Source organism: Rattus norvegicus, chromosome 4, assembly GCF_021556685.1.
Source record: "Rattus norvegicus strain SHRSP/BbbUtx chromosome 4, alternate assembly SHRSP_T2T, whole genome shotgun sequence".
Lineage (NCBI taxonomy): Eukaryota > Metazoa > Chordata > Mammalia > Rodentia > Muridae > Rattus > Rattus norvegicus.
Window position 1 is genome coordinate 182,393,726 of NC_141537.1, and position 15,320 is coordinate 182,409,045.

The 15,320-nt window shown below is 41.3% G+C and overlaps 1 long non-coding RNA gene across 1 annotated transcript in view; it reads right to left on the reverse strand.

The window, feature by feature from the left end:
* Positions 1 to 14,920, reverse strand: part of LOC147995154 (uncharacterized) — a 32,177-nt gene extending 17,257 nt beyond the window's left edge. Inside the window, exons 1-2 of the long non-coding RNA XR_015687283.1 lie at positions 14,798 to 14,920; positions 13,765 to 13,940 (exon numbers count right to left, since the gene is read on the reverse strand). This is a non-coding gene — a long non-coding RNA (uncharacterized LOC147995154). The remainder of the gene's footprint in view (positions 1 to 13,764; positions 13,941 to 14,797) is intronic.
* Positions 14,921 to 15,320: the final 400 nt, after the last annotated feature.

Consider the following 15,320-nt stretch of genomic DNA (forward strand, 5'->3'; position numbering starts at 1 on the left):
CCTTGCTACAATCACACAGCCCTCCCCAGTTCCCAAGCAGGCAGCCAGCAGAGACAGGAAGCAGAATAAAAGCCCCGCACTTGTATAAAATGTGCTCCAAAGGATGGTTTTCAGTTTCTCCATACAAACTGATAAATGGGCATTTTCAAAACTTGCCTGCTTTTAAAAATGCAGTTAATTCCCTAACCAACTAAAGCAAAAAGGTGCTTCCAGAAGTCTTCACCTTTAACACAAACACACTTTCTGTCAGCAATTGTTGCCCTGTTTCAAAGTAACAACCCTTTAATCAACTTACTGGTTTTGATACAGCAGCAGCTGCTGAATGGGTATATTTTTGGTAACATGTATCTTAGACTGATATGTCATTTGTATCTAATTCCTGGTCATGTTTTCATTTATCGTAGTTAAAGACATCTTGTCATGATTTCACTATAGGCCCTGAACATATAATTAAAGCCTTTTTCTGTCATAAGGAATGATAATTTAGAAAAGTAACATGATCCTGCAATATGTGCTAGAGGCCATGGACGAGGCTATAAAATCTGTTCTTCTTCTAGGCTTCTTAGCACTGTGCAATTACTTCAAACACTGAGCAGGGTTGAAAATCAGGTATGGGTTGTTGGAAAGAAAGAAATGAATGGAACGGATATAAAAGTTAGGGATGAAAACTGAGCACGTTTAAAGTGACAGTCTAAGTCACTAGCTAACGGGTCTTTGAAATTTTCATATTAGGTTTACAGTTTTACAGGGAGTACGATACATATATTTTATTTTCCTCTTCATAAAAAAATCCAAATCAATAAGAGCTGTGATATTTAAGAAATTACTCACAGGAAGAAATATGGAAACAAAGTGTGGAGCAGAGACTGAGGAAAGGCCATTCAGAGACTGCCCCTCCTGGGGATCTATCCCATATACAGACACCAAACCCAGACAATATTGTAGATGCCAAGAAGTGCATGCTGACAGGAGCCTGATATAGCTGTCTCTTGAGAGGCTTTGACAGAGCCTGACAAATAAAGAGGCAGATGCTTGCAGCCAACCACTGGACTGAGAACAGACTCCCCAATGGAGGAATTAGAGAAAGGACTGAAGGAGCTGAAGGGGTTTGCAACCCATAGGAAGAACAATAATATCAACCAACCAGACATCCCAAAGCTCCCAGGGACTAAACACTAACCAGAGTACACTTGGAGGGACCCATGGATCCAGCTGCATATGTATCAGAGGATGGCCTTGTTGGGCATCAATGGGATGAGAGACCCTTGGTCCTATGAAGGCTGGATGCCCCAGTGTAGGGGAATGACAGGGTGGGGAGGCAGGAGGGAGGGGTAGGTAAGTAGGGGAGCACCCTCACAGAAGGAGGGGAAGGGGTATGGGATAGGGAATTTCCAGAGGGGAAACTGGGAAAGGGGATAACATTTGAAATGTAAATAAAGAAAATATCCAATAAAACAGAAAGAAAGATATAACACACACACACACCCCAGTCCAAATCTTCTCTGCTATGACTTTGGAGTACCTGTAAGTCTGGGTCCTGACATGGGAAATAGGCTGCCAGGCATAGAACAGGAACACAGAGAGGCCCAGAGAACATTCCAGGGACTGCAGGGCTGCACCAAGGCCAGAGAAACCCAAGCCACCCCAGCCTGCGACAGTAGGCATCTGTGTGCAAGAGCTTTCCTAGGCACAGTGTGGGCCAAGGACACAGGTTAAAAGAGGATGTGAATGCGGGGGGTGCAAGCTCAAAGACAAGTGCTGTGGAGAACCCCCTGTTGGTTGGTGTGCAGAGCAGGGAAAGCAGCCCTATGCTTACAAGCTAGCACCCTAAGAAAGATCCCTAAAAGCAAAATTACAGCCCATGCCCTCTTCAGGAGTATCCCATGAAAAGAAGCTACAGTCAGCTCTTCACAAATGTGGGCTCTGCATTCACGGATTCAGCTCCAGAGGAAACATGAACAAACGGTTCCCCCGTCAATCTCTAAACAACACAGTGTCTTAGCTAGTCACATAGAATGTGTTTGTCTAAGCAATATGGGGATGGTTTAGGCTGTAAAAAAGGCTATTCATGGGTTACAAGCAAATGATTAAAAAATTCTTATAAGAGATGAACATCCTGCAGGGACCAAGACCTATGAGACCAACACCCCCATGGCTACGGAACGATGGCTCTACCTCAGGCAGGTATGTGTATGTGTATGTGTATGTGTATGTGTATGTGTATGTGTATGTGTATGTGTATGTGTATGTGTATGTGTATGTGTATGTGTATGAGTATGTGTATGAGTATGTGTATGTGTATGTGTATGTGTATGTGTATATGTATATGTATGTGTATGTAGACATAGACATAGATGCAGACGCAGATACATATGTATACATATATCATGAATATGATGTATATGTAGTATTGTAGTATATGTATGTGTATGTGTATATGTATATGTTATATGTGTTGTATATGTAGTATATGCATATGTATATGACGTATATGAGATATAGGATGTATATGTAGTATATGTGTATGTGTATATGTATATATGTGTATGTGTATGCGTATATGTAGTATATGTAGTACATATGCATATGTATATGATGTATATGGTGTATATATAGTATATGTAGTATGTGTAATATAGGTAGTATATATGTATGTGTATGTATATGTGTATATGTAGTAAATGTGGTACATATGCATATGTATATGATGTATATGTAGTATATGTAGTATATGTAGCATATGTGTATGTGCATGTGTATATGTATATGATGTATAGTATATGATGTATATGTACATGATGTATATGTATATGTACACATACATGTATATGTATATGTAAACACACATATATTTGAATATATATGTAAAAATATATTTGAAATATATATATATATATATATTTGGAAAAAAAAGCATCTAGAAGATATAAAAGGGGGGGCAGGAATGCATTGTAACCAGGTAAATATTTCTAGAGTTTTAAAAATTAGTGTGAGAGCATCTAGCATAATTTTTAAAAGATTCTTTTAAACTTACATGTATATGTGTATGCATGTGACTGTGGATGTGTGCACTCACATGAGTGTAGGTGCACAAGGATCCCAGAAAAGGGTACTGGAACACACCAATATACTCTAAGGAAATAAGAATACAAATTAACAGAGACACCGCCGGAACCTGAAAGAAACAGACCGGATAAACAGTTCTCTGCACCCAAATCCCGTGGGAGGGAGAGCTAAACCTTCAGAGAGGCAGACAAGCCTGGGAAACCAGAAGAGACTGCTCCCTGCACACACATCTCGGACGCCAGAGGAAAAAGCCAAAGACCATCTGGAACCCTGGTGCACTGAAGCTCCCGGAAGGGGCGGCACAGGTCTTCCTGGTTGCTGCCACTGCAGAGAGCCCCTGGCCAGCACCCCACGAGCGAACTTGAGCCTCAGGACCACAGGTAAGACCAAATTTTCTGCTGCAAGAAAGCTGCCTGGTGAACTCAAGACACAGGCCCACAGGAACAGCTGAAGACCTGTAGAGAGGAAAAACTACACGCCCGAAAGCAGAACACTCTGTCCCCATAACAGACTGAAAGAGAGGAAAACAGGTCTACAGCACTCCTGACACACAGGCTTATAGGACAGTCTACCCACTGTCAGAAATAGCAGAACAAAGTAACACTAGAGATAATCTGATGGCGAGAGGCAAGCGCAGGAACACAAGCAACAGAAACCAAGACTACATGGCATCATCGGAGCCCAATTCTCCCACCAAAGCAAACACGGAATATCCAAACACACCAGAAAAGCAAGATCTAGTTTCAAAATCATATTTGATCATGATGCTGGAGGACTTCAAGAAAGACATGAAGAACTCCCTTAGAGAACAAGTAGAAGCCTACAGAGAGGAATCGCAAAAATGCCTGAAAGAATCGCAAAAATCCCTGAAAGAATTCCAGGAAAACATAAATAAACAAGTAGAAGCCCATAGAGAGGAGACACAAAAATCCCTGAAAGAATTCCAGGAAAACACAATCAAACAGTTGAAGGAATTAAAAATGGAAATAGAAGCAATCAAGAAAGAACACATGGAAACAACCCTGGATATAGAAAACCAAAAGAAGAGACAAGGAGCTGTAGATACAAGCTTCACCAACAGAATACAAGAGATGGAAGAGAGAATCTCAGGAGCAGAAGATTCCATAGAAATCATTGACTCAACTGTCAAAGATAATGTAAAGCGGAAAAAGCTACTGGTCCAAAACATACAGGAAATCCAGGACTCAATGAGAAGATCAAACCTAAGGATAATAGGTATAGAAGAGAGTGAAGACTCCCAGCTCAAAGGACCAGTAAATATCTTCAACAAAATCATAGAATAAAACTTCCCTAACCTAAAAAAAGAGATACCCATAGGCATACAAGAAGCCTACAGAACTCCAAATAGATTGGACCAGAAAAGAAACACCTCCCGTCACATAATAGTCAAAACACCAAACGCACAAAATAAAGAAAGAATATTAAAAGCAGTAAGGGAAAAAGGTCAAGTAACATATAAAGGGAGACCTATCAGAATCACACCAGACTTCTCGCCAGAAACTATGAAGGCCAGAAGATCCTGGACTGATGTCATACAGACCCTAAGAGAACACAAATGCCAGCCCAGGTTACTGTATCCAGCAAAACTCTCAATTAACATTGATGGAGAAACCAAGATATTCCATGACAAAACCAAATTTACACAATATCTTTCTACAAATCCAGCACTACAAAGGATAATAAATGGTAAAGCCCAACATAAGGAGGCAAGCTATACCCTAGAAGAAGCAAGAAACTAATCGTCTTGGCAACAAAACAAAGAGAATGAAAGCACACAAACATAACCTCACATCCAAATATGAATATAAAGGGAAACAATAATCACTATTCCTTAATATCTCTCAATATCAATGGCCTCAACTCCCCAATAAAAAGACATAGATTAACAAACTGGATACACAACGAGGACCCTGCATTCTGCTGCCTACAGGAAACACACCTCAGAGACAAAGACAGACACTACCTCAGAGTGAAAGGCTGGAAAACAACTTTCCAAGCAAATGGTCAGAAGAAGCAAGCTGGAGTAGCCATTCTAATATCAAATAAAATCAATTTCCAACTAAAAGTCATCAAAAAAGATAAGGAAGGACACTTCATATTCATCAAAGGAAAAATCCACCAAGATGAACTCTCAATCCTAAATATCTATGCCCCAAATACAAGGGCACCTACATACTCTCAACCTTACTAAAGCTCAAAACACACATTGCACCTCACACAATAATAGTGGGAGATTTCAACACCCCACTCTCATCAATGGACAGATCATGGAAACAGAAATTAAACAGTGATGTCGACAGACTAAGAGAAGTCATGAGCCAAATGGACTTAACGGATATTTATAGAACATTCTATCCTAAAGCAAAAGGATATACCTTCTTCTCAGCTCCTCATGGTACTTTCTCCAAAATTGACCATATAATTGGTCAAAAAACGGGCCTCAACAGGTACAGAAAGATAGAAATAATCCCATGCGTGCTATCGGACCACCACGGCCTAAAACTGGTCTTCAATAACAATCAAGGAAGAATGCCCACATATACTTGGAAATTGAACAATGCTCTACTCAATGATAACCTGGTCAAGGAAGAAATAAAGAAAGAAATTAAAAACTTTTTAGAATTTAATGAAAATGAAAGTACAACATACCCAAACTTATGGGACACAATGAAAGCTGTGCTAAGAGGAAAACTCATAGCGCTGAGTGCCTGCAGAAAGAAACAGGAAAGAGCATATGTCAGCAGCTTGACAGCACACCTAAAAGCTCTAGAACAAAAAGAAGCAAATACACCCAGGAGGAGTAGAAGGCAGGAAATAATCAAACTCAGAGCTGAAATCAACCAAGTAGAAACAAAAAGGACCATAGAAAGAATCAACAGAACCAAAAGTTGGTTCTTTGAGAAAAATCAACAAGATAGATAAACCCTTAGCCAGACTAACGAGAGGACACAGAGAGCGCGTCCAAATTAACAAAATCAGAAATGAAAAGGGAGACATAACTACAGATTCAGAGGAAATTCAAAAAATCATCAGATCTTACTATAAAAACCTATATTCAACAAAATTTGAAAATCTTCAGGAAATGGACAATTTCCTAGACAGATACCAGGTATCGAAGTTAAATCAGGAACAGATAAACCAGTTAAACAACCCCATAACTCCTAAGGAAATAGAAGCAGTCATTAAAGGTCTCCCAACCAAAAAGAGCCCAGGTCTAGACGGGTTTAGTGCAGAATTCTATCAAACCTTCATAGAAGACCTCATACCAATATTATCCAAACTATTCCACAAAATTGAAACAGATGGAGCCCTACCGAATTCCTTCTACGAAGCCACAATTACTCTTATACCTAAACCACCCAAAGACACAACAAAGAAAGAGAACTTCAGACCAATTTCCCTTATGAATATCGACGCAAAAATACTCAATAAAATTCTGGCAAACCGAATTCAAGAGCACATCAAAACAATCATCCACCATGAAGCAAGTAGGCTTCATCCCAGGCATGCAGGGATGGTTTAATATACGGAAAACCATCAACGTGATCCATTATATAAACAAACTGAAAGAACAGAACCACATGATCATATCATTAGATGCTGAGAAAGCATTTGACAAAATTCAACACCCCTTCATGATAAAAGTCCTGGAAAGAATAGGAATTCAAGGCCCATACCTAAACATAGTAAAAGCCATATACAGCAAACCAGTTGCTAACATTAAACTAAATGGAGAGAAACTTGAAGCAATCCCACTAAAATCAGGGACTAGACAAGGCTGCCCACTCTCTCCCTACTTATTCAATATAGTTCTTGAAGTTCTAGCCAGAGCAATCAGACAACAAAAGGAGATCAAGGGGATACAGATCGGAAAAGAAGAGGTCAAAATATCACTATTTGCAGATGACATGATAGTATATTTAAGTGATACCAAACGTTCCACCAGAGAACTACTAAAGCTGATAAACAACTTCAGCAAAGTGGCTGGGTATAAAATTAACTCAAATAAATCAGTTGCCTTCCTCTATACAAAAGAGAAACAAGCCGAGAAAGAAATTAGGGAAACGACACCCTTCATAATAGACCCAAATAATATAAAGTACCTCGGTGTGACTTTAACCAAGCAAGTAAAAGATCTGTACAATAAGAACTTCAAGACACTGAGGAAAGAAATTGAAGAAGACCTCAGAAGATGGAAAGATCTCCCATGCTCATGGATTGGCAGGATTAATATAGTAAAAATGGCCATTTTACCAAAAGCAATCTACAGATTCAATGCAATCCCCATCAAAATACCAATCCAATTCTTCAAAGAGTTAGACAGAACAATTTGCAAATTCATCTGGAATAACAAAAAACCCAGGATAGCTAAAGCTATCCTCAACAATAAAAGGACTTCAGGGGGAATCACTATCCCTGAACTCAAGCAGTATTACAGAGCAATAGTGATAAAAACTGCATGGTATTGGTACAGAGACAGACAGATAGACCAATGGAATAGAATTGAAGACCCAGAAATGAACCCACACACCTATGGTCACTTGATTTTTGACAAAGGAGCCAAAACCATCCAATGGAAAAAAGATAGCATTTTCAGCAAATGGTGCTGGTTCAACTGGAGGGCAACATGTAGAAGAATGCAGATCGATCCATGCTTATCACCCTGTACAAAGCTTAAGTCCAAGTGGATCAAGGACCTCCACATCAAACCAGACACACTCAAACTAATAGAAGAAAAACTAGGGAAGCATCTGGAACACATGGGCACTGGAAAAAATTTCCTGAACAAAACACCAATGTCTTATGCTCTAAGATCAAGAATCGACAAATGGGATCTCATAAAACTGCAAAGCTTCTGTAAGGCAAAGGACACTGTGGTTAGGACAAAACGGCAACCAACAGATTGGGAAAAGATCTTTACCAATCCTACAACAGATAGAGGCCTTATATCCAAAATATACAAAGAACTCAAGAAGTTAGACCGCAGGGAAACAAATAACCCTATTAAAAAATGGGGTTCAGAGCTAAACAAAGAATTCACAGCTGAGGAATGCCGAATGGCTGAGAAACACCTAAAGAAATGTTCAACATCTTTAGTCATAAGGGAAATGCAAATCAAAACAACCCTGAGATTTCACCTCACACCAGTGAGAATGGCTAAGATCAAAAACTCAGGTGACAGCAGATGCTGGCGAGGATGTGGAGAAAGAGGAACACTCCTCCATTGTTGGTGGGATTGCAGACTGGTAAAACCATTCTGGAAATCAGTCTGGAGGTTCCTCAGAAAATTGGACATTGAACTGCCTGAGGATCCAGCTATACCTCTCTTGGGCATATACCCAAAAGATGCCTCAACATATAAAAGAGACACGTGCTCCACTATGTTCATCGCAGCCTTATTTATAATAGCCAGAAGCTGGAAAGAACCCAGATGCCCTTCAACAGAGGAATGGATACAGAAAATGTGGTACATCTACACAATGGAATATTACTCAGCTATCAAAAACAACGAGTTTATGAAATTCGTAGGCAAATGGTTGGAACTGGAAAATATCATCCTGAGTGAGCTAACCCAATCACAGAAAGACATACATGGTATGCACTCATTGATAAGTGGCTATTAGCCCAAATGCTTGAATTACCCTAGATCCCTAGAACAAACGAAACTCAAGAGGGATGATCAAAATGTGAATGCTTCACTCCTTCTTTAAATGAGGAAAAAGAATACCCTAGGCAGGGAAGGGAGAGGCAAAGATTAAAACAGAGACTGAAGGAACACCCATTCAGAGCCTGCCCCACATGTGGCCCATACATATACAGCCACCCAATTAGAAAAGATGGATGAAGCAAAGAAGTGCAGACCGACAGGAGCCGGATGTAGATCTCTCCTGAGAGACACAGCCAGAATACAGCAAATACAGAGGCAAATGCCAGCAGCAAACCACTGAACTGAGAATAGGTCCCCTATTGAAGGAATCAGAGAAAGAACTAGAAGAGCTTGAAGGGGCTGGAGACCCAAAAAGTACAACAATGCCAAGCAACCAGAGCTTCCAGGGACTAAGCCACTACCTAAAGACTATACATGGACTGACCCTGGACTCTGACCCCATAGGTAGCAATGAATATCCTAGTAAGAGCACCAGTGGAAGGGGAAGCCCTGGGTCCTGCTAAGACTGAACCCCCAGTGAACTAGTCTATGGGGGGAGGGCGGCAATGGGGGGAGGGTTGGGAGGGGAACACCCATAAGGAAGGGGAGGGGGGAGGGGGATGTTTGCCCGGAAACCGGGAAAGGGAATAACACTCGAAATGTATATAAGAAATACTCAAGTTAATAAAAAAAAAAGAATACAAATTAACAATCTGAAAATAAAGGAGTAAAGGATCAGCAGGCTTTGAACCTTGGGCTTTTGTAGAAAATTTAAATAAAAGTATAAATATTTAGCAATAAGAGAAGACACAGAATACAGTGTTGTCTTAGTTAGAGTTTTCATTGCTGTGAACCATGACACCATGACCAAGGCAACTCTTGTAAAGACAACATTTAATTGGGGCTGGCTTACAGGTTCAGAGGTTCAGTCCATTATCATCAAGGTGGGAACATGGTAGCATCCATGTGGACATGGGGCTGGAGGAGCCGAAAGTTCTACATCTTGATCTGAAGGCTACTAGGAGAAGACTAACTTCTGAAGGCAGTTAGGAGGAGGGTGGCAAAGCCCACCCCAACAAATTTCCTCCAACAAGGCCACACCTACTCCAATAAAGCCACACCTACTCCAACAAGGCCATAACTCCTAATAGTACCATTCCCTGGACCAAGCATATTCAAAGTCCCACAAGAGTAGATACTAAAAATAAGAATATAGTATGTCATGTTGTTAAAAGTTTAAGTGATGATGTCTCCGAAAGAAAAATTATCAAAATTGTAGAAAAAGTAGAAATTAATAAACTGGCTACTATTAAAGAAATTAAAAACACAGGCTGAAACATTATTGCTGATGCCTTTTAACACCTTCCTAGGCACAAAGATATCAGCCATGTTACATAAACTATGTAAGATTTTAAAGAAATGAAAAGCTGGCCTGCTAGTGTTGATACCCATTGCATACAAGAATCTGAAATAGAAGAGCCCAGAATAACTCCTATGTGGTCATAAAAGTCAAAGATCAAACTTAAATGTAAACAGGTTGAATTCATTCAGGACTGAAAAGTACAGCCCGTCTGAAGAGTTTTTTTCCAAAATGCAGGCAGTGTATCTAAACCAGCCGACTTGCCGGAGGACAAGAAAGGTGAGAAAAACTTCATGCATACTTAATCACTGAAGAAGCAACAGCCCTTGAGGACTGGAGATGTGGTTTAGTGGTAAAGTACTTGCCTAGCAGGTGTGAAACAATTCATAAACCGGGCGTGATGGCACAGGCCTGTAATGCCACTTGAGGGGCGGCAGCCAGGGACTCAGGAGTTCAAGGTCATCCTCCAGTCCGCACAGTGAGTTCAGAAACAAACTACCGATAACAAAACCACAAGAAAGCAAAGTGCCTGAGACCCTGGCCACTGAGAGGCTTCTCTGTCTTGTATATTGAGGATGGTGAACCGGAGAGTAACTACACCGCAGAGAGCTGGACTGAAGGTTCCCTGCTATAAAAACATGTTCAAGGATAACGAAGGACCCGAGTATGAAGAGGATGCTATTCTGACCAGATGCCCGCATGAGATGAAGTGAGAGCAGCGTTTTCCGTAAGAATAACTCAGACCGGAAGCAGAAGGCAAAAGCCCCAAGGCAGGATGGAAGTTGTTTGTATCCAGGCTTTGGGAGGAAAGTTCAGGGACCAGCTTGGTAGGTGAAGGAGTAACAAGGTGGGTGGAGAAGCCATGAGTAAGCACGGTCACTAGAGCCCACTCATGTGTCACCTAGCACGGTCACTAGAACCCACTCATGTGTCACCTAGCATCCCAAGGGAAGACTTTGGATTTTTCTCTGAATAAGACAGTAAAATCTTCGTGGATTCTCTGATGACCTCATTTGAGTTACGTTATAGAAAACACATACTTGGCTGCTGTGTAGAGACTGGTCTATATTAAGGCATGGTTGACAGCTAAAACAACAGCCAGGGAGATCAGTGAAGGGGCAGGGAGTTACCTCAGCAGAAGCACTGCTGTGCATTCTGGGTAATCTCAGCCTTCACTGAACAGCCCCCCCCCCCCCCCCCCCCGCCGATGCAGTGTTTGTAAGCATCTTGCCTTCCTCACAACAGAGGTTTAAGAAAATGAATGAGGTCATGTGGCTATGGAGGCTTGCAGTGCCCAGACACATAGTGGGGAGATGAGGCCTCTAGGGAGCCAGTTCTTCTTTTTGAAGGCCACTGGCTTGAGACCTAAGAAGAGCTTGGGGTTAGCGGAATCCTTAGGCAGGAAAATCATATGTTTCAGCCTGAAGATAACCAGGGCATCAGTCACTGCTTACTTGTGACACAATCAGCCCTTGGGTTCTATTACACTTCAGCTGATTGGGAGGGGGGCCCACCCACAGAGAAGGCCTGTGCTTTACTGATGAAAATCTTAGAATCTTCTAGAAACAGACACACCCAGAATAATGTTTGACTAAAACTGTCTGGACACTGTGGTTTGGTTAAGTTGACCAAATATATATATATATCATAACTTGTTGGAATAGAGCCAGCTCCTGAATAAAGAATATTTAACTAAATACCTCATACTTAAAGATATGATGTTAAGACAGCTTTCAGCAACCAGACACTGCTCTCTGTAAACACTTGTGGTTGACTGTGCTGAAGGGCTTTTCCAAAACAGTACAGGAAAGAAGGGGTTAAATAGAGTGATTGGCAAGAGAAGCTGTGAAACTGTCCTTATTTGTAAACAGTGTGAGTCTCAGCCAAGAAAATTCAATTGAGTTTCTTCTACAAGAACCAATAAAGTTCTATAAGATTCCTGGACTCAGGCCAACACACAAAAAAGAATAATGCACATTTCAATAAAATAACACCATACTGAAAATGAAATACAAAACTGGAAGAAAAAAAATCTTTTAAAGTACCCAGAAATAAAACTAATAAATGATGGTTAAGACTTTTAAGGGAAAATAAAATACTTTCTGAAGAACTAAAAAAAAAAAAAAAAAAAAAAAAAGGATAACCTTAGAGAAGAATAGGGTGAACGTGTGTTTGTGTGTTGGGGGTTTGCCTGACCAAATATATCATGAATTTATACAGCTCTAGAAAGCGAGAAGTGTGGTCTTGGCATAAGAAGAGTCTAATAAAACCAGGGAGTGTGGCAGAGAATCCAGAAACACTCGCATGTGAAAACTTGAACTGTGACCAATGTGGCCCTGCAAACAATGAGAAAAGACAGGAAGTCCTGGCAAACGGGGCGGGGCCGCTGAGGAGCCCTACGGAAAAAGAAGATGGGAACCCATTCTCACATGTAGAAAAAAAATAAATAAATTCCAGATGGATTAAAGATCCAAATGGAAACTTTCTTACTTCAGGAACAAAAAGTTGCAGAAAAGATTGGTAAAAACTGATGACACCAAGATTCAAAGACAGAAAAAAATAAATAAATGAAGGGAGGGGATAACCTTTGAAAAGATATTTGCACCTCAGAAGACAGGAAAAACATTAGCTCAAAAGGACAGAGCCATTAATGAGCATGTGGACAGCGAATAAAGAGAAAAAAATAATTAGGATAGGAAAAAGTACTCAGCTTACTGATAACTGGAGAAGGCAAAATACAGCAGAAGCCATTGAGTCAGAACCACATAATTTAAATTGCAGTAAGAGGAAGCGGCTGGTGTCCACCGGCTGCTACGGGCACGATGAACTCCAGTCTGCGGGTTGATTACAAAATGTCTCCAGAATTTGATGCTCACTCTTCCTAGCTTAATCACGCAACTTTGGGTGGAGGACTTGCTTCATCAGCAGGGGCCCAAGCTAGGTCATCAGAATCCCTACATGAAAGCCAGGTCGGGTAGCACATGGGTATAATCCCAGGTGCTCATTGGCCAGCCAGCGTAGTCATTTAAGTGAGTTCTAAGCTAAGTAGAGACTGTCTCAAAAAAAACCAAGTGACTAAGGAAGGACACTGGAGATTAATCTACACACACACACACACACACACACACACACACACACACACACACACATGTACCGGCACCCGCAGTGCTTTTAAATGAAGTTGCAATTTGGTGCATTCCACAGTACAGCTTCTATAGAAGCTTGGACACACAGTGAGCTCGCCCGCACTGGGTAGTATTATCTGCCCACGTGTCCATCCCCACTGGTGAATGCGCAGATACTGAGTGTGCATGAGACATAAAACACTAAGCCAAGTCAGTGCAGAATGTGGGGAGACAGCAGGATGGGAGGTCTAGACAGGCAGAAATGACCTCAACTATCTGGTGAGTTTGCAATAACCTGGAGCAAACATTGGCTGTTGTTCAGTTTTCAAAGCCATGTGGAGGATGGGATACAGGGGACTGGCTTTTCATTGCTCTCAGGTCATAAAATATAAGCGCAGGTGCGGAAGCGGGCGCGCATGCGCACACAGACATGGACATACATATGCACACACACAAGGACATGTAAACACACGCATACCATGCTAACCCTTTATGAATTAAGAATTGAATTGAGTATCTCTTTAGAAACACAAGGTTATACAGACCCCACTTCCGTTGCCGCCGCCCTCAACCGTTCTAGTCTGTCACCTGGCTTCATGGAGGCCAGGGTCAGAATCCGTTTAGATTTGTCTCTGTCCTCAGCATCTTGGAAACACTTGAGGAAGCAGTGGATAAAGTAAGACTTCTCGTGTGGTTCTTCCCATTTGCAGCAGAATTGTCCCTGGGGAGACAGGGTGCAGCGATTGTGTCTCTGAGAACCCATGTCATTAAGGTAGTGCTAATGAGAGAACAGATTTCAGGCTAACTTCATCTTAATCAAATGATTTACATGCAAAGTACGGAGGTCATAAAACAATGTCCTGTTGTGAGTATTTCTCTCTTGGTTGGGACGAACTTGGAAAGTGAGGTTTGTCCTCAGATAAAGGGGAGTGGAGAAGTTTTGGGGTCCGAAGATCAGTGAGCTGAGAAGATTGCCCTGCCCTCAACCTCCTCAGAGCCATGGTTTTTCTGAGACAAGCTCTTTGCTGGGACCTGGAGTTGCTGATTTCAGAGCCTGGCTCATTTGCCTCAGACTCAAGGTCAACGCAGGCACCCACTGAGTTGAAATTTTCTGTTCTCATTTCCCGTGGAGCATCAGCTCAGAGGCCTTATTAAAATCGCCTGTCACCGGCCTGGAGAAGTTAATGTCTAGCTGGGTTCTAATCTTAATTCTTCTTTCAAACAGTAATTAAACTCCAAAGTTTAGCTAGTTTAAGTGGCTCCCCAACCCTTTCCATCAAACAGATAGCATGCTTGTCCCGGCAGGGGTTCCTGACTTCCTAAAGCTCTGCTTAAACATTGTTGCTTTTTCCTTTTTCTTTCTTTTTTTTAAAATAAGCACATACCCAGTCACCTGATATTGCCTTGCCCACCTTCATGTTAAAATCCAAGTCGTTACAGCAAAGCTCCCCCACCACCCATCACTAGTTTAGCAGGCTAAGTAATTCTGTTGAAGATTAAATCCATTGGAAAGCAGCTTGTAATTATCAAAGAAAAGGCAGGAAAGAGGAAAATGGAAAAAATAAATAAAATACCTACTGTTCCTTTGCTTCCTGTGTGTTGACGGATTTCCTCTTTTCCTTCTGAGTCTTTTTATATGCACAGTTTTTGGGAGGTGGGGTGGGGTAGATTTTACATCATTTTAAAACACTCCATAGTACCAGTTTTGTGCTTGCTTGCTTTTATTTTTAAAGAAAATGTTGCAAGCTTTCGGGCCAGTAGGGCTGGCTGTGTTTTGCTTTAGTTTCTAAGCCAAGGCTAAAATGAATCAAACTTTGCTGGGTTTTCTTTGGCATGGCCCTTAATTAGTCTCCCTGCTTGTTTCTGATGCAGGACTCAAAAGCTGCGTGTTGTAGCAGAACGAATGTCGTCCTGAGAATCTTACTGCTTTTAATCCCGGCTTCACCTTCGCTGTGCCTTCAACGTACTCTCCTGTTTTGTGCTGAAATTATTTCATCTGTTTGAAACAGTGCCGTTAGCCTCCGGGATCCCTTGTTTCCTTCCTTGTAAACGGATATAACATACCAGTACATGGTTAATGTAATTCCTAGGGGACATATAG